Here is a 23014-nt window from a genome sequence, read left to right on the forward strand (position 1 = left end):
TTGGATCCGACGAGTTGAATTTCTGGGCCATGTTGTTAGTGAAGAAGGAATACACGTGGAACCTTCCAAAATCAAGGCCATTGTGAACTGGTCAGCACTGAAGACACCTACAGAAATTTGTCAATTTCTAGGTCTCGCTGGTTACTATCGCAGGTTCATTCAGAACTTCTCCAGCATAGCGAAACCTCTTACAACCCTGACCTAGAAAGGCATGGCCTTTGACTGGGAAGAGAAACAAGAAAGAGCGCTCCAAACGCTCAAGTGAGCCTTGTGCACCACACCAATACTATCCCTCCCTGAAGGGATAGAAGACTTTGTTGTCTATTGCGATGCATCAAATCAAGGACTCAGATGTGTTCTGATGCAACGAGGTAAAGTCATAGTCTATGCCTCGAGACAGCTGAAGACACATGAGGTTAACTACACGACCCATGATCTTGAGCTAGGAGAAGTTGTGTTTGCTCTAAAGATCTGGAGACACTACCTATATGTTACATAAAGCACGATCTTTACAGACCACAAGAGTCTACAACACATTTTCGACCAGAAAGATCTCAACATGAGACAGCGACAGTGGGTCGAGCTACTCAGTGATTACGAGTGCGAAATTCGTTATCATCCGGGTAAAGCCAATGTAGTAGCCGACGCCCTAAATCGGAAGAATATGCTGGTCGTAGAGTCAAATCTTTGACTCTAACTATCCATTCACACTTGTCCATGCAAATTAAGGAGGCTCAGCTCGACACTTTGAAACCTGAAAACGTGGCGGGTGAATCCCTTATAGGGATGGATAAAAACTTGGAGGTCAAGGGTGGCGGAGCCTTATATCTCATGGATCGGATGTTGACACCGAAACATGGTGGCTTCCGAGACTTGGTCATGACCGAAGATCACAACACTCATTATTTCATCCACCCAGGTTCAGATAAGATGTATCTGGATCTTAAAAAGTTATACTGGTGGCCTAACATGAAAGCAGATATTGCTACCTTCGTGAGTAAATGCCTTACTTGCGCAAAGGTCAAGGTCGAATACTAGAAACCCTCTGGTCTTCTACAGCAACCGGAGATACCAGAATGGAAGTGGGAGCGAATCACTATGGAATTCATAACCAAGTTGCCCAAGACGATGGGTGGACTTGATTCCATATGGGTCATCGTCAATAGACTGACCAAGTCTGCACACTTCCTGCCAATCAAAGAAACAGATAAGATGGAAAATCTTACAAGGACTTACATTAAGGAGATTGTAAGACTGCAAGGTGTTCCCCTATCCATTATCTCGGACAGAGATAGTAGATTCAGTTCGAGGTTCTGGCAGTCATTACAAAGTTCCTTAGGAACTAAGTTGGACATGAGTAAAACCTACCATCCACAGACCGACGGACAAAGTGAGAGAACTATCCAGACCTTGGAAGATATGTTGCGAGCCAGTGTGATCGACTTTGGGAAAGCATGGGATACTCATTTACCCCTTTCCGAATTTTCCTATAACAACAGTTATCACACGAGCATAAAGGCTGCTCCATTCAAGGCCCTCTATGGCCGAAAGTGCAGATCCCCTCTGTGCTGGGCTGAGGTGGGTGATACCCAGTTAGCTAAAGGACGAGTTCCTGAAAGCACTCTCACAGGTCCGAAAATCATATAGGAAATGTAGGAGAAGATCGTTCAGATCCGTGAACGATTGAAAGCCTCCAGAGGCTGACAGAAAAGCTACGCTGACAAACGAAGGAAACCGTTGGAATTCCAGGTGGGCGACCGAGTTCTACTGAAGGTCTCACCCTGGAGGGTCTTGATACGCTTCGGAAAGCGTGGGAGGCTCAATCCCAGATACATAGGGCCTTTCGAGATTCTCGCAAGAATCAGCCCCGTAGCTTACAAACTCAATCTACCGCCAAACTCAGTAACGTACATCCTACCTTCAACGTCTCGAACTTGAAAAAGTGTCTGTCCGACGAGACTCTTGTTATTCTAGTCGACGATATCGAGATCAACGAGAGCCTTAACTTCATGGAGGAACCAGTAGAGATCATGGACCGAGAGGTCAAGCAGACAAAGCAGAGCTGTATCCTGATAGTGAAGGTTGGCTGGAACGCCAAGTGAGGACCTGAATTCACTTAGGAACGAGAGGATCAGATGAAACTAAAATACCCTCATCTTTTTGCTTAGTTATTTCGTAACTTCTTATTTGCTTAAATTCTAATTTCGGGACGAAATTCCTTCTAACGGGGGGATGATGTGACAACCTTGAATTTCCATTATGTACGAACGTTATCAAGTCAATAGAAGTTAGAACAGTCGAAGTAAATTTTCAGACTTTTCCGTATTAGTTTGAGTATTTTAGGGTTTACACTTAAGGAGATATCAGGAGAGTGGATGCACTAAGGTTTTGTGAAACTCTGTTATTCCAAAACTCTATTATATTAGAGTTCATTTCGTGAATGATATATTTCTTCCAAAAATCTCAGGACTATATATAGAATTTTGAGCCATATTCATTCATTATTTACATTTCCAACTAGAGAAAAACCATTTTCTCTCTCACGGATCTTCGGGTTTTCATCCCAAATCGTGAGTACCTCTCTCTAGTTGTACTATATGGCTTATAATGTGCTTAATAACATCAATTTCATAACAAAGCAAATAGATCCGAGAGTTTACCGCCCAAGAAGGGAGTAAACTCTTAAATTGATGCCTAGTCCTTTCCCCGTGATATGTAACTACCTTGGCTTGTATATTAGTCTATGTAAGACTAGAAATCATCCATGAAACACCAAGAGTAAGGTGTTCACGGCCCAAGGAGTTCTTGGACCGTGAACTCCAAACTCAAGGGCAAAAAGGTGCATTAACCACTCATAAAGCCTTGGACACAAGGATAGATAAATTCCTAGTTAATTTAGGGACTTGGAATCACCAAAAACTTATCACCATGAGAGATTACGGCCGTAATCTCTAAGGGAAACGGTCCTAGGGCCGTGAACTCCTCAAAGGAGTGTATTAATGCCCTAAACTCTTCCAAGGATTAAACCACCAAGTAGAAGTGCCTCTACGGATCTTGTAACACTTCACAACACAAAATGGCATTAAGCTTAGGAGCTTACGGCCATAAAATCAAGATTTTACGACCGTAAACTCCTTGTGTAAGGTCTATTGGAGAGTAAACTCATATATGGGGTCCTTTGGAACCCTAAACCCATTAGCCGTGTCCCACAACAACTTAGATACAATCCTTAGGGCTTATAACACTTATATAAAGCGTTTATTATGTTCTAGGATGTCTTAACATTTATAATTAGTAGTTTAAGACTAATTGGGTGCATATATGTGTGATTATATGCTCATTAGGATCATAGTGTGTGTACAAGTCCTCACTTGACACCTAACAATCCTACACCGTTCAGTTCATCCAAACCACCATCTTCAGGTGAGTTCATACCCCTTAATCAATGTTTTAAATGATTTTAAATGCTTTAATGGGGGGGGGGGGGTGGGGGGAAATACAGGTAGAAAACAACATGTTATTAAATCAATCATATGTATTTATAATTGTGTTTTCATTCAGCAAATTCACATACTACAAAATGTGATGCATGAAATGGTTTTATATTTTAAAAATACATCGATAGAAAAAGTATTACATTTGAAATGTTTATTAAAATGACATCAAGTCATTGTTAATTATTGTTCAAAACTCTTAGATGTCTTACAAAACCATTTTTAACTTCTTGAACAAAACTATATCTATAAACTTATGTTCTTTTATATGTATTGATGTTATAGTTTTCATCCTTCATTTAGTTTCCCACACTCTTGTGTAGCAAGGGTGTATAAACCTGTTTGGACAATCAATTACCTTCCAGTTAACTATTATAGGGATAGTTAGGAGATACATAACATTATTCCTATTACTAGGAATTACATCAGAGTCAGTTCATTCATGAGTCTACACAATACATTACATGAGTACCTTACATGAAAACATTACATGAGTACCTTAAATGAATACATTACAAAAGTACCTTACATGAATACATTACATGAGTACCTTACATGAATACATTACATGAGTACCTTTACTTAGATACATCTTCCTGTATACATTTACATGGATTCTTGTACCTCTATTCACTAGGATGATTTATTAGTACCTTCTGTGTAAATTGTCCTACCTATCCTAGTTCAACGGGATATCTAGATGGGACTAACCATTCCGAAACCCACCTGTTAGCACCAGTGGTCGATGAACATCTACGGATGTTTACGGTTATTACTTATATTAGGGGTACCTTTACGGGACTAACCATTCCTTGGGCCTACTGTTCGTTACAGACGTTGATGAACATCTATAGATACCTACGGTTAATACTTATACTAGGAGTACCTTTACGGGACTAACCCTTCCTCCCACCTACTGTAGCTACAGAGGAAAATTGAATAATCTACGGATATTCAAAGGTTATACATTTCGCTTTTCGTGATGTCGTGTTAATCCTAATACAAAAGGATAACAATTACATTAGTACATTTTCCTATTACTTTATTTTGTGATACATCCACATGAACGATGAGTTAGACTAAGTACTTTTAGTAATAGTCAAAAGAAAGGAAAAACTATAATTTTCACTTACTAAACATTCGGGTCTTGGTAGAAGACTACATTTCATACTAGTAGGAAATAAGGGATTTTCTAGGGTTTTCATACTTATATCAACTGTTTCATTCAAAGATTTACATAGATTACATAAAAACTTTCCCAAACAAGACAATGACATTTAAATACTTATGAATTAACTAGCTTTAGGCTGATACTCACTTTCAAAATAACTTGTATTGTCAGGTCACTAGTAGACAGGTACGATGGCCAGGTTTTGAGAATACGGAGCACAGACAATACTTGTCTTTTATTTTGATTGTATATTTTGGTGTCTTATTACAATGAAAGAACACATATGTATTAAAACTTTACTTTTAATGCAATGGATGATGTTGTTGCTTGTTTACTACTTTACACTGTTGTGATACTGTACATGACGTCCTCCACCCCGAAACGTTTCCGCCGTTCTTGGTTTTGGGGTGTGACAAATGCCCCTTCCTTTGGCAACAGAAACAAATGGACTCTTTGGGAATGGCACGAGACTATTTCATACTTCGTGTTTCTCTTTACCATTTGGTCAACCGAGTTGACTATGGCCGATCCATTTCCATTGGGAAGAGAGAGCTTTTCTTGATTTCTAATGTTACCATTGTCAATGTTCATGGAAGTTTGGAAGTTGATCTTCCAACCAAATTTTCTCTACCAGCGCTCCAAATCATTTCTGATTCTGAAGCTTCAAGCAAATAGGTAAAATAATTAAGGGTCATGTCATAGTTTGTTACATAGTAGTCCCAAAGAACTCACTATGTTACATAGAAAGTGATTGAAGACCCTAGTTAGCAACCAACTTCCTCAAGACTTTTAACACCTAACTCTTCTAACTTGTCAATATGTGACTTCATCTCCAAGATGTGAGCACACATAGATGTTTCTTGCTAATACATCTTGAGTGACCTTGAACTATTCAAGAACTTGTGGGTTAGGGAGAGTAATTAGAGGGGGTGGAGGAAGAGAAGTATGATTTCCATTATCCAACCATGGGACATCATCTTCATTAGGAAATCTTGTTCCAAGGGATTTGGGATGATTATAGATGTCTAAACCAAACATCTAATATGGGAGATATTCAAGTTAGTTGATTTAAAGGTCTTAATATGACACCCAATATGAAATATTAAGGCTAGGACCTAACACAATATTTAATATCTTGGAAGAGGGATGCTGTAATCCAAGCTATAAAATATTTGAAGGTAGGTGAATGATGATTCACCAATTTCCACCATGAAAATGAAATAATTTATTAGGTTTTAATTGGATTGACACTCCTATATATTTTGAGATTCATTCAACTATTCAATGGCATGTTTAAATCTCGATTTTACCCTCTCAAGTTTGTGAATGGGATGCCGAGGATCACAAACAAGGTGTGAATAACCATGCAAATTGACATTGTACCCTTAATATTTATCACCTAATCGATGTACTGGTTACCCGCACGTGCTCCAACGATATATCATAAACATTAATTCACCCTTTGCCACTCTTAGTAGTCCATGTTAGTGTATCGGTTACCCACACATGCTCCACCAACGACTTGGTAGGTACAAAGTGTAATTTCATGAGTTAGCACCAATTTCACATTTTCCTAAGTAACTAAGATTGAGAATTTAATAAAGTTTAGTTACATAGTATTTATCATTATACTTTTAATGAAGGGAGAATTATAGTCCTGTCAAACCCGTTAGGCTAACGACCGTCCACCAGTCAAGGAAGCGGTTGGTGAGAGTGGACACCCATTAAACTGCCATTTTATAGGCAGTAACCTTATACCCCCCTTATAGACCGACTTCGTGAATGAGGCCTACTAATGGTAAGACTAACTTTGTTCTTATACAGATATATAACTATTAACTATTAATATTATAATAGTATGAGGGTTGAATTTTAACTTTTAAAACTCTAATGGCTTAACTTGTAATTAAAGTATTCATGGGGAAACTTTACAAATTCCAAAACTTGAGGGCAAGTTTTGAACAATTCAAAAACTTTTAAATTCCATAACTTATGTGTTTCAAGTGGTTTTAATGAAAAACTCTTCAAGATCCACAACTTGAGGACAAGTTATGGAAGACTTTAAAACATTAAAAAAAAATTAGACTCTTCATTTTCATAACTTATGGAAATCTTATGAGTTTTAAAAAACATAAATGTGAATTTTCTTATAACTTGAGGACAAGTTACAAAAACACATTTTATGAACAACTTTTAGATCAATTTGGATTGAAAACACATTATCACATACCTTTTCTATTAATCTAAGCAAACCCACAAGAACAAGATAATTCATATCAACATTTTTCATATAATTAGCCTAACCATTAAACTAATACGAAACATAAATCTCTTGACAATTATCTTTGAAATTGGATTAGAATGAACATAACCACATCAAGAACATGTTTATAGGTTCAAAAATAGCTTAGGGTAATGATTCTAGTCTAATGCCCCAATTGTGACATAGCTTTTTGATGTAGCTTGATTCCATGGAGCTCAAGAGCCTAGTGCCCCAATTGTGACACCTCAAATGGTACACACAACATCACCAACATTTGGAATAACCATGAGAAGAGATACATGGACTCTAGAAATTGACTTGTCGTCTTGTGTATACGCTGGTGCCAATTTCACCAACAAATGGGGTCTTTATATAGTGTGGCTATTAGGTTTACACCATGTAACTCATGACTTTACCCATTCCTTATGCTTAATGAGTTTTAACCTCCATGGAGTATCCATCGGTCACCACATGGGTTAAACCCAATATAAGGAATCATGGATCATAAGCCCACATATAAGAATGAATGATTTACACAATCAATCCCCATATATTTAATTAGTCTCTTTTGATTACTAAATTAATTCGAAATTAATTCTTGATCAGTAATAATTAAATAATATGATTTCATATTAATATATTAGAACTTATGATATATTAATATGTGACACATATCCTCTTCTCACAAAAGGTCCTCCCAAATGTTCCGATGCCATGCAACCCAAATGGGCCATGCCGAGTCGGATCAAGTATATACCAATTATGGTTATGGACTTAGACACTAATCCAACACCACCAAGAATTGATGGAAAGGTACCATTAGAGTGCTTGACAAGAAAGGTATGAAATCATTACCTCCATGATAACATCAAAAATGAAGGATGGAGAGTCTATCACAACCCACTTGTAAAAGATGCAAAGATATGTGGACTACTTACTAAAGTTGAATGTCAATTTTGACAAAGACTTGGCTATTGACATTATCCTACACTCCTTGCCTCCTTGTTATGATTAATTCAGAATGACTTATCATATGAACAAGGAGGAAGTCACTCTAATCAAGCTTCAAGGCCTACTAAGAACTTCTGAAAGTAGTTTAAAAAGCAAGTCTGTTGTATCCACTTCTACTGTTGCCTTAGTCTTGGAAATTGGACGTAGGAAGGGAAAGAAGAGGAAAGCTTCCTCAAAGAATCACAAGGGAAAATCTCATGATGGATCCTTTTCTAGTAGCTCCAAAGGTGGTTCTGCTGCTCCCCCATCCAATCCAAAGAAAGCAGAGTGCCTCCATTATCATGAAAAAGAGCACTAGAAATGAAGCTGTGCTAAATACTTGCAGGAAATTAAGGATGGGAAGATAAAGTCCAACTTCGTAGGCATTTACACTATTCAATATAATAACTGATCACATGCTAGTTCTTGGTTCCTTGATACAGGATGTGGTTTTCATATTTGTTCTTATTTGTAGGGTCTAAGAAGAAGTAGGGATCTGGAGAACGGGAAGGTGAACTTGATCATGGGGAATAGGAAAGCATCGCCTGTCACCAATATTGGAGCTTATTCTTTATTTCTTAGTAATGGGTTAAGGTTAGATTTGAACAATTGTTGCTACTCGCCAGATATGGCGAAAAACATTATTTCTTTTTCATGGCTTGTATAAACAAGGTTTTAGATTTTCATTTAACAATGAAATTGGTTCTATTAATGCTTTTTGTGATGGTAAATTTTATTTTGAAGCATTGGTATATATGAAACTGTGATGGTTGTAGACAACTTAGGAAATAATGTATTGCATATTTATTCGTTCAATGGTTTGGACAAGGCATGCTTGTGGCATTGTCGTCTTAGACATGTCAACAAGAAGCGCATAGCCTAACTCCAGAAGGATGGAGTGTTGAAGTCATTAGACTTAAATTCGGATGACACATGTGAATCTAGTTTTCTTAGAAAGATGACCAATTCACCTTTCACTGGTACTTGTGAAAGAGGCGAGGGATTGTTGGATCTCATACACACCGATGTGTGTGGACCCTTCAGATCCGCCATAAGGGATGCTAATCGCTTCTATGTAACCTTTACCGACAATTATAGCAGATATGGATATATCTACTTAATCAAGCACAAGTCGGAAACTTTTGAAAAGTTCAAAGAGTTTAACCAAGAAGTGGAGAATCAATTAGGCAGGAAGATAAAGATGCTTCGATCTGATCGAGGTGGTGAGTATCTTAGTATTGAGTTCCACGACTATCTTAAATAATGTGGAATTGTGTCACAATTGACGCCACCTACGACACCGCATCTTAATGGTGTGGATGAGAGGCACAATAGAACCTTATTGGACATGGTTCATTCCATGATGAGTCGAGCTTCGTACCTATCTCATTTTGGGGGTATGCTTTAGAGACTGCCACCCATATCCTTAATCTAGTCCCAAAGAAGAAGGTTGCTAAAACACCTCACCAAATGTGGACAGGGAAGGTTCCCTCATTAGCACAGATCAAGGATTGGGGTTGCAAGGCTTTTGTAAGATGAGAGACTCAATACAAGTTCAAACCTCATAGTAAGTGTTGTATTTTCATCGGCTACCCACTGAAATCCTTTGGATATTTGTTCTATAGACCTAGTGAGAATGTGGTCTTTGTAACGCGAAGAGGTGTCTTTCATGAGAGAGAACTCATATGCCAACATGATAGTGGGAGGAAAATTGATCTTGAAGTGCTTAAAGAGTTAAGCGATGAAGGAAACTCTAGCACTAGCAATCAACCTGAGGATGAGACTCCTGTTGAACCAGTTGGCGAGTCCGTACCTCTGACATGTTCCAGTAGAGTTAGCATTCCACCTGTGTTATATGATTTTCATTTAACAAATGAAGGAGATACGTTTATCAGTGATAGTACATTAATAACTTTGGATGAACCTAACAACGAAAAGGAAGCCATGGTAGGCCAAGAGTTCGCAACGTGGAAAGAAACGATGGACAGTGAGATTCAGTACAAGTATGAAAATCAAGTTTAGAACTTGGTTGAGAATGTACCACCTCATATGACGGTCGAGTGCAAGTGGATCTTCAAGAAAATGACTAACATGGATGGGAAAGTACACACATATAAGGTGCGATTGGTTACGAAGGGCTTTAGTTAAACTCCTAGAGTTGACTATGATGAGACCTTCTCACCAGTAGTGAAGGTTAAATCTCTAAGGGTTATGCTCTCCATAGCTACGTTTCATGATTATGAAATATGGTAGATGGGTGTCAAAAACACTTTCCTTAATGGGAGGTTGGCTGAAGATGTTTATATGAGTCAGCCAGAGGGTTTTGTAGATGCAAAGTACCCTAATAGAGTGTGTAAGCTTGAGAAATCCATTTATGGATTAAAGCAAGCATCTCGTAGATGGAATATTTGTTTCGATGAGAAAGTCAAAGAGTTTGGTTTTTTGAGAAGCGAGGATGAGTCCTTCGCATATGTCAAAGCTAGTGGGAGTATAGTTAGCTTTATGGTATTGTATGTGGATGACATACTACTCATAGGAAACGGCGTTCCTACCTTGCGAGAAGTTAAGTCCTGACTTGGGAAGTGTTTCGCTATGAAGGACCTTAGGGAAGCTGATTACATTCTAGGGATAAGGATATTGAGAAATAGGAGTAAAAGACTAATAAGACTTAGTTAAAGTACCTACTTGGACAAGGTGTTGAAACATTTCAACACAGAGAATTCCAAGAAAGGAGAACTGCCTATCCAGAGCAATACCAAACTGAGTAAGACTCAGAGTCTGAGTACCGATGCCGAGATGGCAGAGATGAGTCGAGTACCATATGCTTCCACCTTTGGCTCGATCATGTATGCTATGATATGTACTCTCCCTGATGTGGATTTTAGTTTAAGCATGGTTAGTCGATATCAAGGGAATCATGGTAGAGCACACTAGATTGCAGTAACGAACATTCTTAAGTACCTGCGGAAGACTAAGGACTGGGTCCTTACCCTCAGTGGGAGTGATGACTTGAGAGTGACAGGGGTATAGTGATGCTAACTTTCAGACCGACAGAGATAATTTCTGCTCTCCATCGGGCTGGGTATTTACCCTAAATCGAGGAACAATAACATGTAAGAGTTCCAAATAGGAGACTATAGCTGATTCAACGTCCGAATCAGAGTACATAGCAACAAGTGAAGCATTAAAGGAGGAAATATGGCTAAAGAACTTCATCGGAGACCTTGGAGTTGTGTCAACTGTAAAGGAGCCTACGGATATTTTCTATGACAACGAGGGTGCAGCCACCTTAACCAAGGAACCAAGGGATCATGGTAGATCTAGGAACATCGATAGAAAATATCTATTCATAAGAGGGTATCGTCAGAGGATAACCCAGCAGATCCCCTTACGAAGGGACTGAGTAGGGTTACACATTTGCAACATGCTAAGAGCATTGGCCTAAAGGACGATATTAGTTTTAGTGATTAGATAGTCAGTTAGAAAATTGTAATAAATAAATGTAATTGACATTTGATGATTAAATAATAAGGGTTTTATTTATAAGTAAAGCTTATTGTCTTTGTCAATCGTTTATTTTGTGTTTCACTTTTGCATGTTTTGACTTCCAGAATAATATGTTTATTCGAACTATCCACAGTCAATCATACTTTGGAAGTAAGCCATGAGGTTAGACTGTCCTGAATTGGCACTACAAGAAAAAGACCCTTTTACGACGCGCAAAACACGACGCTCTTTGATTTATGTTACGCATTAGAGAGCGACATTAAAAAAGTGTCATCTCTTCAAAAATTTTAAGGATTTAGGTCGCGCATTACTGAGTGCCCTTAAATTAGTGTCTCATGTAAAAATATTAAAAACACGGAGGGCACCTATAATAAAAAGGGCCTCCTCTACAAATGTCGCTTTATAATTTTAATAAACGCGCGTTTCTGGGACTCCTTGATAGGTAAGGGGGGAAACTAAATCCCCCAAAATTTTGAACACCCGCTTCCTCTTCCTCTCTACTCTCTACACCCGCCAAAATCGACTTCATTCTCTCCCTTCTTTCTCTCTGCAAACCCCTTCCTCTCCGATCGACTTTCACTTCCTTCTATGTGCAAACCATAATCAAACATAACACATTTGAAATAGTAATATCTTCTTTCACAAAATAGAAGATTGATCGAAGAATGATTTTCTTTTGATGAATCGGACATCACCAATAACAATAGCTTCCATCACAATTTGTGTTTGCTTTCAGTTTCAGACTCCACCGTTACAACATCGCACCACAACACCAGCCCTGAGCCACCACCACACTGCCTTCGCAACAGCCCAGAACCACCATTATACCACCACTGTTGCCTATTTCATCTGCGTAGTAGGCCTATTTCAAAGGTAATTCTTCCTTTTTCAACCATAGTTACCTGTTTCATGTGCCACTGGTCCTTCTTTTTGGACGATTTTTTGTGCCTTTTTACCCTCTCTCATATATTTTCATGGAATTGTTAATATTTTATGATATAAGTACCTGATTTTTTTATGCACACTAGGTGTTTGACTAAATGTTTGAACCAAAAGGGGATTGTCCAAAGATTAATGAACAAGGTTCAAAGCAACCTGCCACAGTGACAACCTCACAGGTAAATAAAAATTTATGTATTCCTATTAGATTCAATTTACTATTATTATACATACATTTGAGTAGTAATCAGCCAATTGTGTTTTGATAATGATAAAAAAATAAATTTAGTGTTTAGGAGTTGGAATTTAATTTATGTAATAGGAATTGAATCTCATTTACTTACAATTTCTAAACTGATTTGATTCCCTTTACTATCTCAATATGAGAATCCAGCAATACGGTCACAACTATGATCTGTTACTGTAGAGTTGCTAACTATTTAAGCTAATCACATTGATGGATATATTATATTTTGATTAAGTAAATAAATATTGTTTACAAGCGACATCCTAGTCCAACAAAAGAAATGCTTGAACCTTTATTACACATTTTTGCTTTTGTTGGCCTTGACCTTGATGTGTCATCATCCAAATCACTTGCTGACTCACTTGACTGGGCTGTGGTTAGTTTGACTTTCCAATTTCATTCACTGATCATTATAAAAGTCTCTAACTAATTTTTTATTAAATTTTATCTTATAAAAAAATAAAAAATAAAAAGCAGGGTGATGATCCATACTTCAATAAATTGATCTGTATCCTAGCAACTAGATGTATGACATAGGTTGGTATTCTACTATTCTTAAATCATAATCGGCTTAATCTTATTTTTTTAAATAAAGCGAACAAAATAAACTAATTTCCACTTAAGGTTGTTTACTTCTGTAGTGGGGATCTTAGCCCCCCGAAGTTTCACCATTATGGGCTTGTTGCACCTCTTTATTACTTTATACACATTTCACCTCACCAATTAGAAGATATGCAGGTAATTATTATAAAATTCAAAATATATAATTATTTCTTGTTTTGAGTCTGATTTTTTTAAATTATAAAATTGGTTGCAACAAATGTGATAGTACACGGATTGCTTGCTGCATCTTTAGGGATATACAAACTGCAAAATAAATGACAGAGGTTGGTACCCTGAACTGTTATTTTTCAGGGTCTGGTGCCAGGTGGAGATAGTAAAGTAAGTTTCTAGATAGATTGGAGATAGTAATATCAAGTTCGAGACATTAATATCAAATTCACTCACATTTATATAACTTTGAAAGGTAAATTAGTCATGAACTTAAGCTTCATTTCAATATCAAATTTGTTGGCTTGTTACATAATTAAAAAATATATATATATACCTTAGCTGATCTCATGTTATATTTCAGACCTCCTACTTCAATGGCATTGTTCTTGTCAACCTCTAGGCTCCCCTCAATATACTACTCCCATGACAGGTCATATGTGGTCAGATATTTCTCCATTCCGGTCAGCAAATTATTGTCCCATTCTACATCTACATCAGGTGAAAAACCACCAATTTCTAACTGAAGCTTCTCATCCACCATGTTATGTGTTTCAGGATACAGTTTCGGCACCATTTCTTGGAACTGTGAGAGTTCGGGCAGTTCTGGTAGTTCAGGATACAGTTTGGGGATTTGATTGCTGTTAAGGTACAAAGGCCTTATGTACTTGAAACAGGAACTGCTGAAAAGACAAAACTACCCTCTGTTAATATGTTATTTTGATCGATTTTCAACATGGTTGACTTTTGAAAACATGAACGAAGGAATATGAGGAGTTGGACTGCCAGCATGGACAGTGAAACCATGAGTGGTACTGCTGACATAGAACGCCCAACCCCTGTGATGAAATCGGAAACCTAACAGAATCCTATTAACAGAATTAACAGAAACCTATTAAAAGTTAACTGTCTGCAATCATTTCTTGTTATATTACTAACAAGAGGGAGTGGTGGGGGTATTTGAGTAAAATTGAGATGAATCTTGAATCGAAGAGAGATGTAAATCACTTGTCACATAACAAGACATTCATAATGCTCATGGCTATCAATTTCTCATTCAGGTTGCATTAGTGTGTAGTCCTTCTAGCTACATCTTTCTCTAAAATATTATGCATGTCGAACTCCACAAGAGAAGGCAAATATATGTTGAACCGGTTATAGCATTTAGATTTATGTGAAACACAATTATTTCAAGTCAGAATTTGAAAATTCTATTAAATAATTATCGTAGAAAATGTATTACACTTATCTATCAAGATGTCTTAGGCTGTCTCTATTGTATTTCACACATGCACATATTAGATCTTAAAACTTACTCAGAGAGTGTTTGGTTGCTGTGCAAAACAGAGTTGACAAGACTTTTTTTTAGAGCGAATTACAAATTTGGTGGCAAAATCACAAGTTTGGTAAAGGACTGGGACCAAATGTGTGATTTACTTGTGTAATTATGACTTTTTCATAGCCTGGATTTAGTTTGATCTGCTGTCCAATGGCCTTTCAGTTAATCACCATTCCTGGAAAAGCATCATGCACTCTACTAGGCTAGACATACCTTCTCCAAGGACGCCTGTTGATTCTAACCATATTGGTAAAAATTGAAGTTTTCATGGAAAAGCATCTACTATCCAATGGCCTTTAAGTTTTCCTGTTTTCTCAGTTCAATCATAATCAAGACATACAAATCAGTTGTGCTCCATCAATCATTGTGCTCCAATATGGGTAATGCATATTGATTCTAACCATATTGGTAAAAACTGAAGTCTGCATACTCACATTGGTAAAAAAGGAAAACTGTGTTGCTATTATTCATTAATTCCCTGTTATTTTTAGCTTAACAAATTTTTTTCAATATTGTTTTCAGGTTGATGTGCATGAGTGGGTTACCGAACATAGTTTAGTTAGCACCTCATCTGAATTCGAAGCTGCATGAGTGGGTTCCATAAAGATGGCATGAAGTAATTGGATTAAATAACCTTTTGCTCCTGCTACTTAGGACCTCTCATGAATTCTTTGCTTTAAAGACTCTTTTTCCCTTGGCTTTTCATCAGGTGCAATTAGACTCGTTATAGATATTTTATATATAAGAGGAAAGACATTCAAACTAATTAAGTCTCAGTAATTACAAACTTGTCCTTCATCTTTCAATGTGTACAATTAGAACTTCTATTATTAAATGCCTCTAGTGATAAAGGGATCTTTCGGGGGTTCTTTCTGGATTGACCAACGAGTTCAACGTCGACAAGTTTCTAGGTATATGCCCTCGTATAACTTGTTATAATTTGCTCATTTTACTGAAATTTATCATATTTCTATAATGTCACAGGATAGGGTTCGACGTGCTACTGTGAGTTTGGATGCGGACCCCTGTTTCAAGAGAATTGCATTCGTATAAATTATAATGCTGGTTAACATTTCTGTGTAAGTAACTATTTTATTCATATCTTGTTTCTCTCTATCTATCTATCTATCTATCTATCTATCTCTCTCTCTCTGTCTCTCTCTCGCTCTTATCCAAATAACATTTCCTTTCTATATTATCTCAAGTAGCAGCATAATTTCAAGGAAAAAGCACATCTGATGTGCTGCAAAAGAGATTCACAAACTTGATTTTTTAAACCTGATGTTTAAAACTACATTGAGTGTGAGATAGAAGTTTATGCAGAGAAGGAAAAAGATAGAAGTTTTTGAGGATGTTGCTGATGAAAAAGATAGAAGTTCTTTAGGATGCTGCTAATGAAGTTTATGCAGAGAAGGAAAAAGATACAAGTTGTTGGCACATAGTAAGCTAGATAATGCAATTGTATATAAATGAGTTTATTTTTTTATAACATTTACTCACTATTGGAATAATTATTTGTATTTGACATATTAGTGAAATGAATTATCTTTGTTATTTATGGTATTTTATTTATTATTATGAGATTTCTAATGTATTATTTAATATGAAAAATTAGTAAATCAAAAATAATATATTTTTTTTAAACATTTAAAATTATGATACGCAAAAATGTGTGTCATCTTTATTTATGACATGGCCTTTCTTGACAAGGGCTTCCTTGATACGCATTGTGTGTCATAAACACGCGCGTCGTAAGGTTACGACACGCAAATGCGTGTCGTCTTCCTTTATGACAGGGGCTTTCTTGATACGCATTGCGTGTCATAACCGCGCGTCGTAAATGCGCGTCATAAATGCGCGTCGTCTCTCTTTATGACAGGACCTTCCTTGACACGCATTTGCACGTCGTCTGAGCGTTTTACGACGCGCAATGAGCGTCGTAAAAGGCCTTTTTTCTAGTAGTGTGGCTTGTAGATTGTCTAAGGTGTTTAGACATAGCAAAAGTTTGCTACAACATTCATGAGTGCTCCTGAAATATGATTTGAGTATTGGATTAAACCCATGCTCACATGAATAATTTCGTTGAATTTATCACAAGTGATTGTGAGACGATAATATCGTATAATCTTCAAACCAAGATGTATGAGTTGTTTATTATGAGATGGTTGTGCATTGATAGTACGAAAACGCATCAGTAACTTGATGTTATAAAACGTGTTGTTGTGTATAATTTAACAAGTAATTAGTACAAGCATATAAGTCGAAGTTTATCTGTTCCTTTTATCCTAAGAGGATTAAAAGCGATATCTTGGGCCCCTTGATGATTTTGTTTTTACATATGTGTCGGGACCGGTCAGGACTCAATTGATGTGTTTAATTAAGTTCTATGTCAAACTAATTAGAAACCGGGAAACAAACTGTTGGAAAATGAGTATGACCTTATTCCATGTCTTTATCCACATGATATCTTGAAGAATAGAGGATTATATGATCCCTTATAAAAAAGACAACGGCTTTTGAGAGCTACGATTTCTAGATGGATTTCAAAGTTACATTGGAAGTTAAAGTTAGTAGAATTATCCAAGTGGGAGACTGTTGGATACGGTGTCTAAGCCCATAACTATAATTGGTATGTACTTGACCCAATAGTAGCATGGTCCTTTTGGGTTGCCTTCTTCGGAGCAATTTGATAGGATGGATAATTGAGAAAGACGTTATTTGTGATTTATTAATATATTATATGAATAAGATATTAATAGACAAATCATATTTTTTAATTAGTATTGATCAAGAATTATTTTAGTGATAAAAAAAGACTGATTAAATTTACAAGGACTGATTAGGTAAATCAGTATTACTTATAGTTTGGGCTAATGATCCATGTTGATTAGGGATGAGTTAAATCTATTTGAGAGTCCATGAAGAGTTAGTCCAAAGGGCCTATCATATAAATCATTGGAATAATTAAAGGTTTAAGTAAATTAGGACTTTATGTAAGAAACCTAAATGATTCTACACTATAAATTGAACCCCTAGCCTTCCCAAAATCAAACTATATCTTCCAAAGTGAAACCCCTCTCTCATAAGCCTCCACTTGATTTTGGTGTTTGTGACTCATTTGAGGTATCACACTTGAGGTACTAAGCTCTTGGAAGATTAAGTTCTGCAAATTGCAACAACGAGATATTCATCTAACTAGTTTTATGTTGCAAATCTCTATATTGTATGCTAGTTAGGGGTCATGCTTTGGAAAAATGAAAATTACATGTATAACTTGAGAAAACATAGATCCAAAGAAGTAGGGTTGTATGTGCACCATATGATTGTTATAGTGCTCAAAACCCATCAGGTAATTCTAATAGAATGCATACGTTAATTGAATCTTGAATTCCAATTCTGTTGGAATGGAATCACGAATTTCAGTTCTGTTGGAATGGAATATGGATATTTTCTCAATGACTTATGCATGTTCTAAAATAAATGGCTATTGGTTTTGGTGCAATTGAAAAGTCCCCATATTTTTCCAAAGAAATTTATGCTTTTATTTTTCATTTGCTAATGAATTATTGGATTCTAAACTACAATTGAATTTGTTTTTTATAGAAGTTGATGCTTGAAGAATGGAGCACAAAGCTGGAAGTGATTCTTAGCAACATTATTCTATTAGAATGTATTAGTGTGTTTGTTAGATTTTGATGTTTTTTTCCTGATTTGAAAGTGTTTTTAGTTTTATTCTTTAACAATAAATATAATTTTTAGTAATTGTTACCCGTATTCTATAAGTATTAATGTGAATTTTGTTTTCATTCTTCAATTGATGGCTCAAGAATTTGGCATTCTATAAGAAGTTTTTAAAGTCATGATCAAGAAATAGGTTCAAGAATATTTTTATTATTTTATGCTTGAAGAATATTTTTATTTTTGAATATACTCATAAACACATTCTGTCAGAACGTTGGAATTAAAAAAATTATAATTCAAAAAATCGGTTTTTAAAAATTAATAGAATCTATTATCCTTTAAAATATGCAATTTTCCTTTATTTAATATATCTTAATTGACTAAAATACATTTGTAATTGAATTAGATGTTATTTTTCAATTATATTTAATTCAGTGATATTTATTAATCATTTTCTTAAAATAACTAAAATGATTGATCCACAATCAATTCTACATCCACACAATAAATAATTAGAATACAATAACCTAAGCATATATATATATATATATATATATATATATATATATATATATATATATATATATATATAGAAAGAGAGAGAGAGAGAGAGAGTGTGTGTGTGTGTGTGAGCTTATCAAAGAACCAATGCATACAAGTTTTTTTTTTTTTTTTTTTTGTAGTTTACAAAGTTGGTCAATATGACTATTATAAATGAAATCAAATGTTATTTGATTATCTCATATTCAAAGGGTTCTTTTGTTCTCTTTCTGAAATTGTTAAAGAAAGGATGTACAACAACTTATCAAACAAATGATCTACACAACGATAAGATAAGTTTCAATAAAGGTGAAACGATCATCAAATTTTGTTTTGCAAAATGCCTCAACTCCGTGCATTTTTATTTAACTTAACCGGTTCGACCGAGTTTTAACAGTTCAAATTAAACACACCAACCGTTTTTTAGCCGTTCGGCTGGTTACGATTCAAACAGACATGAAACCGATATTAGTTGAACCCCTCTGTTCCCTAGTTCACGATTCGAGCGACTGGTTCAAACTGGTTTAAGACTTTGCATTTTATAACATAATGTTTTTTTTTTCTTTTTTATTTTAATTTGCAGAGTTATATACCAATCCATTTGTAATAGTAATATTACAAAAAATGTCTTTGTATAATACCAAGAAAGAAAATTATAAAATATTCCGTATTTAATAGTAAATTTATATAAATGACTATGGTTTATTGTAAAATTACAGAAATAGTCACTGTATCGATAAAATACAAATGTTATATAAATGATTATATATATATATATATATATATATATATATATATATATATATATATATATATATATATATATATAATGTCTTAACTTAGGAAAAGTATAGTTCCTAACGTTTTGGCAAGATAGGTCCTCTATATATATATATATATATATATATATATATATATATATGTGTGTGTGTGTGTGTGTGTGTGTGTGTGTGTGTTAAAAACGTTCATTTTCTGTTTTGGATATTTTTTGTCATTATCTATATTCTTGGTGGACACGTGTTTTGTACCGTTTTCTCATCCAATGATATTTTGATTGTTGTCATTTTTCTTTACCCCCACCGCCTATCTCTCCTCTATCTATCTATTTAGATGGAATATATCCAGTACCTACCATATAAATCCTACGACTTCCAACTGTGACGCCCTTCAGAACCATCACTATTGTCGAATCCAGTCACCAAACCATTCAGTCCACATCGTTTGATTTCCTCCACATGATCTTCTTTTTTGCTCTACTCCTTATCTATTCAATTACGCCTCCACCAAATGACGTTTTTACTACCATCAACAACCTCATTTAGACCTGCTTCCCAAAGAACTATGAATGTAGATGTGCCTCCTACTAAAACAGAGGTTCCACCTGCAACGACAAACTCCATAGATGACTTTGAAGCACCAAAGTAGCCAAAGAAATCCAGTATGTAATGACCATTTTGATCCTTTTTAATTCTACTTTTTCAATAATTTATAACTTGACATGTTCTCAGCTTTTGTTGGTGTGTCACCCGAGGAAACATTGGATACGAACCGTTTGAAAACTTCAATGAATCTAAAGAGACTCAATTCCGAAAGATTATCAGGTTTCGAACCAAGTAAGAATTTGATTGTGAACTATGATTCATTTTAATATTTAAGTTCATATAAAATGATATTTTTTATGAAATTAGGGTTCCCAAAATGGATCTGCTTCAAACCCGATGAATAAAGATTTTATACTTCATCACTGCTCAGTCACATCAAAGAAAGGTAATTTCATTTTTTTAATCAGATTTTTGTGGACATACTACCTGTTTGTGGTTTATTCTAATAAGACTAAAGTTTTTTGTAGTTGTCGATTTTCCTCTGGACCTTTGCCAATTTGATATCAGTACACTACGTGAACTGAAACTTCATCACCGACGACTACGAGATTCATTGACGTTTTTGATTACTTTGGACAATTTGGTTGATTGTTTCTAGGAATGACATGACCTTACCACACTTAATCCTCCGGTTACTACTTCTTTTTTAATTTCTTAGAGTTACATTTTAGTGAAATTGAACAAATATGGGACTATGAGTGTTGGTTCTGTCCTTAGAAAAGACTTTGAAGATTATAGGGAAATGGAATGAAAAATGGAGAGCAATGAGGTTGATAGATGCAAAAGAGAGGTGTGTGATAACATTTTCGTTTCTTATTTTTTGTTCTTAGTACCTGTTGTTATTGAATTTGTTCAACTAACTAACTCTGGGTTTTTCACATTGTTTCAATCTTGAAGAAGCTAAACTAGTAGAATGTTGGAGTAAACCAATTGGGATGCAAAGCCTAAGGAGTGTCGACCACGCATGGAACCGATCAAATATAGGAGGTGACAAAAAGAGGGATTCACTGATTGAATATATACACATGGCAAGTTTTGACTTTGTTATGTAATTCTGCTTAATGTATGCGTCAAGTTGAATATTTATAGAGTTCTTTTTCTTTGAAATATGAGCCACTGATTACAGGAAAACTAAAATCTGCTACAGATCACCAGCTACATGTTTTATATGGAGAATGGTTCATGTTTGATGAACATGCCTTTAAGAACCAATTTTATTCCATTGCTTGAAAGGTGTCAAGTTCTTCAATTTTAATGATTTCGCTCACCATAGCTTAAGACAGTATGAAACTTCTACAACATAGATTTAAATTTACATTGGTCAATGGAATTTCTCAATAATGAAATTTTTATTTTCATACGTACCATGTTCCTGTTTGTAACAAATGATAATTAAAATTTTTCTTTCATTTTTTTATACAAGTGAGAAAGCGCTTGCAGGATCTATATGACATAAAACCAATTAGAAAAATCAAGAGACTAAAGAATCTTTATATGATCACAACTATTTCTGATTTGTTTTTTTTTTTTCTAATTCAATTTCGAGAAAAATTATGATTAATCAATCTATCACTTTCAAATGGGGTTGTTTACTCATTTCAACTCGAAATTGATATTAATTTCCCCATCAACTACACCATTGAAACAAAAAAAATCCAAGACTTCTGCTAACCGTTGTTGTTGGATTTATGGAGGAGACGCAAGAGCCGCCACTTCTTGCATTGGTGGTGATGGCTAAAATTTTGACAGGGTTGAAGATGCTGATCAAGGGTTACAGTTGATTGATTTAAAGAGCATGAGGTGCTATTTTTTTTTATCTGTATCGTTCCATGTAATACGTACTTTGTAAATTTAATATATGAATGATAAGTTGAAAATAAAATTGTTACACTTCTCCAAATTAACCTTATACTTCATTTTTCAGCGAGTTTTCTTTTGCTTCAAATATGGAGATTACCAATGTAACGGAATATGAAGCACTTGAAAAGCAGAAGTTACCCATGATGATCTATGATTATTATGCATCGGGTGCAGAAGCTCAATGGAATCTTATGGAAAATCGAAATGCTTTGTCAAAAATATTGTAAGTCATTTCTTCACTTCATTTAGTTCTATCCTCATACCATTAGTCTTGAATTCTTTTATATAAAAATAGGTTTCAAACGCGTATACTTATAGATTTAAGCAAGATAATATATGACCACAACAATTTTAGGCTTCAAGATTTTAATGCCTATCATGGTTGCACCTACAACTATGAAGAAAATGGCTAACCCTGATGGTAAATACTCGAAGGTTTCTCCGTTGGTCAGTCATTGAGAATACGTGTGGGCCTTATAAAGGGATGCATGTGTTGTGTCATGGCAATTCGATATTCTCATATTAAAGTCAAGCTTGACTCCCAACACAAGATTATTACATGTAACATTTTCAAGTTGTGGTCGAATTTGGATGAGTCATACTTCTCTACAGAGAAAGTTTTTGGTGGCATTACAAATGTTTGTAGGTATCTATACCAAATATGTATTGTATTCATGTATCTATGTTTGGTTATATTATTTATAAGTATATTTTGTTACAACAGTACTTAAGGTATTTGTGAAGAGAGAAAATGAGACATGGGTGTACGTAACCATTAGATTATAAAGAGAACTTCAGGTTAGTAATTAGTATCTGTATTTTGACAGAAA

General features: G+C 35.4%; 2 long non-coding RNA genes across 2 annotated transcripts; both read left to right on the plus strand.

Annotated features, from left to right (window-relative positions):
- The first annotated feature begins 20106 nt into the window (after positions 1-20106).
- On the plus strand, positions 20107-20790 carry LOC145033946 (uncharacterized). Its single transcript, XR_013677792.1, has 3 exons — positions 20107-20380; positions 20451-20555; positions 20631-20790. It is a non-coding gene; the product is annotated as an uncharacterized LOC145033946 (long non-coding RNA).
- A 1058-nt stretch (positions 20791-21848) lies between these two features.
- On the plus strand, positions 21849-22805 carry LOC145033947 (uncharacterized). Its single transcript, XR_013677793.1, has 3 exons — positions 21849-22124; positions 22249-22407; positions 22480-22805. It is a non-coding gene; the product is annotated as an uncharacterized LOC145033947 (long non-coding RNA).
- Positions 22806-23014: the final 209 nt, after the last annotated feature.

The sequence above is a fragment of the Lactuca saligna genome, chromosome 3, assembly GCF_052625555.1.
Source record: "Lactuca saligna cultivar CGN05327 chromosome 3, ASM5262555v1, whole genome shotgun sequence".
Lineage (NCBI taxonomy): Eukaryota > Viridiplantae > Streptophyta > Magnoliopsida > Asterales > Asteraceae > Lactuca > Lactuca saligna.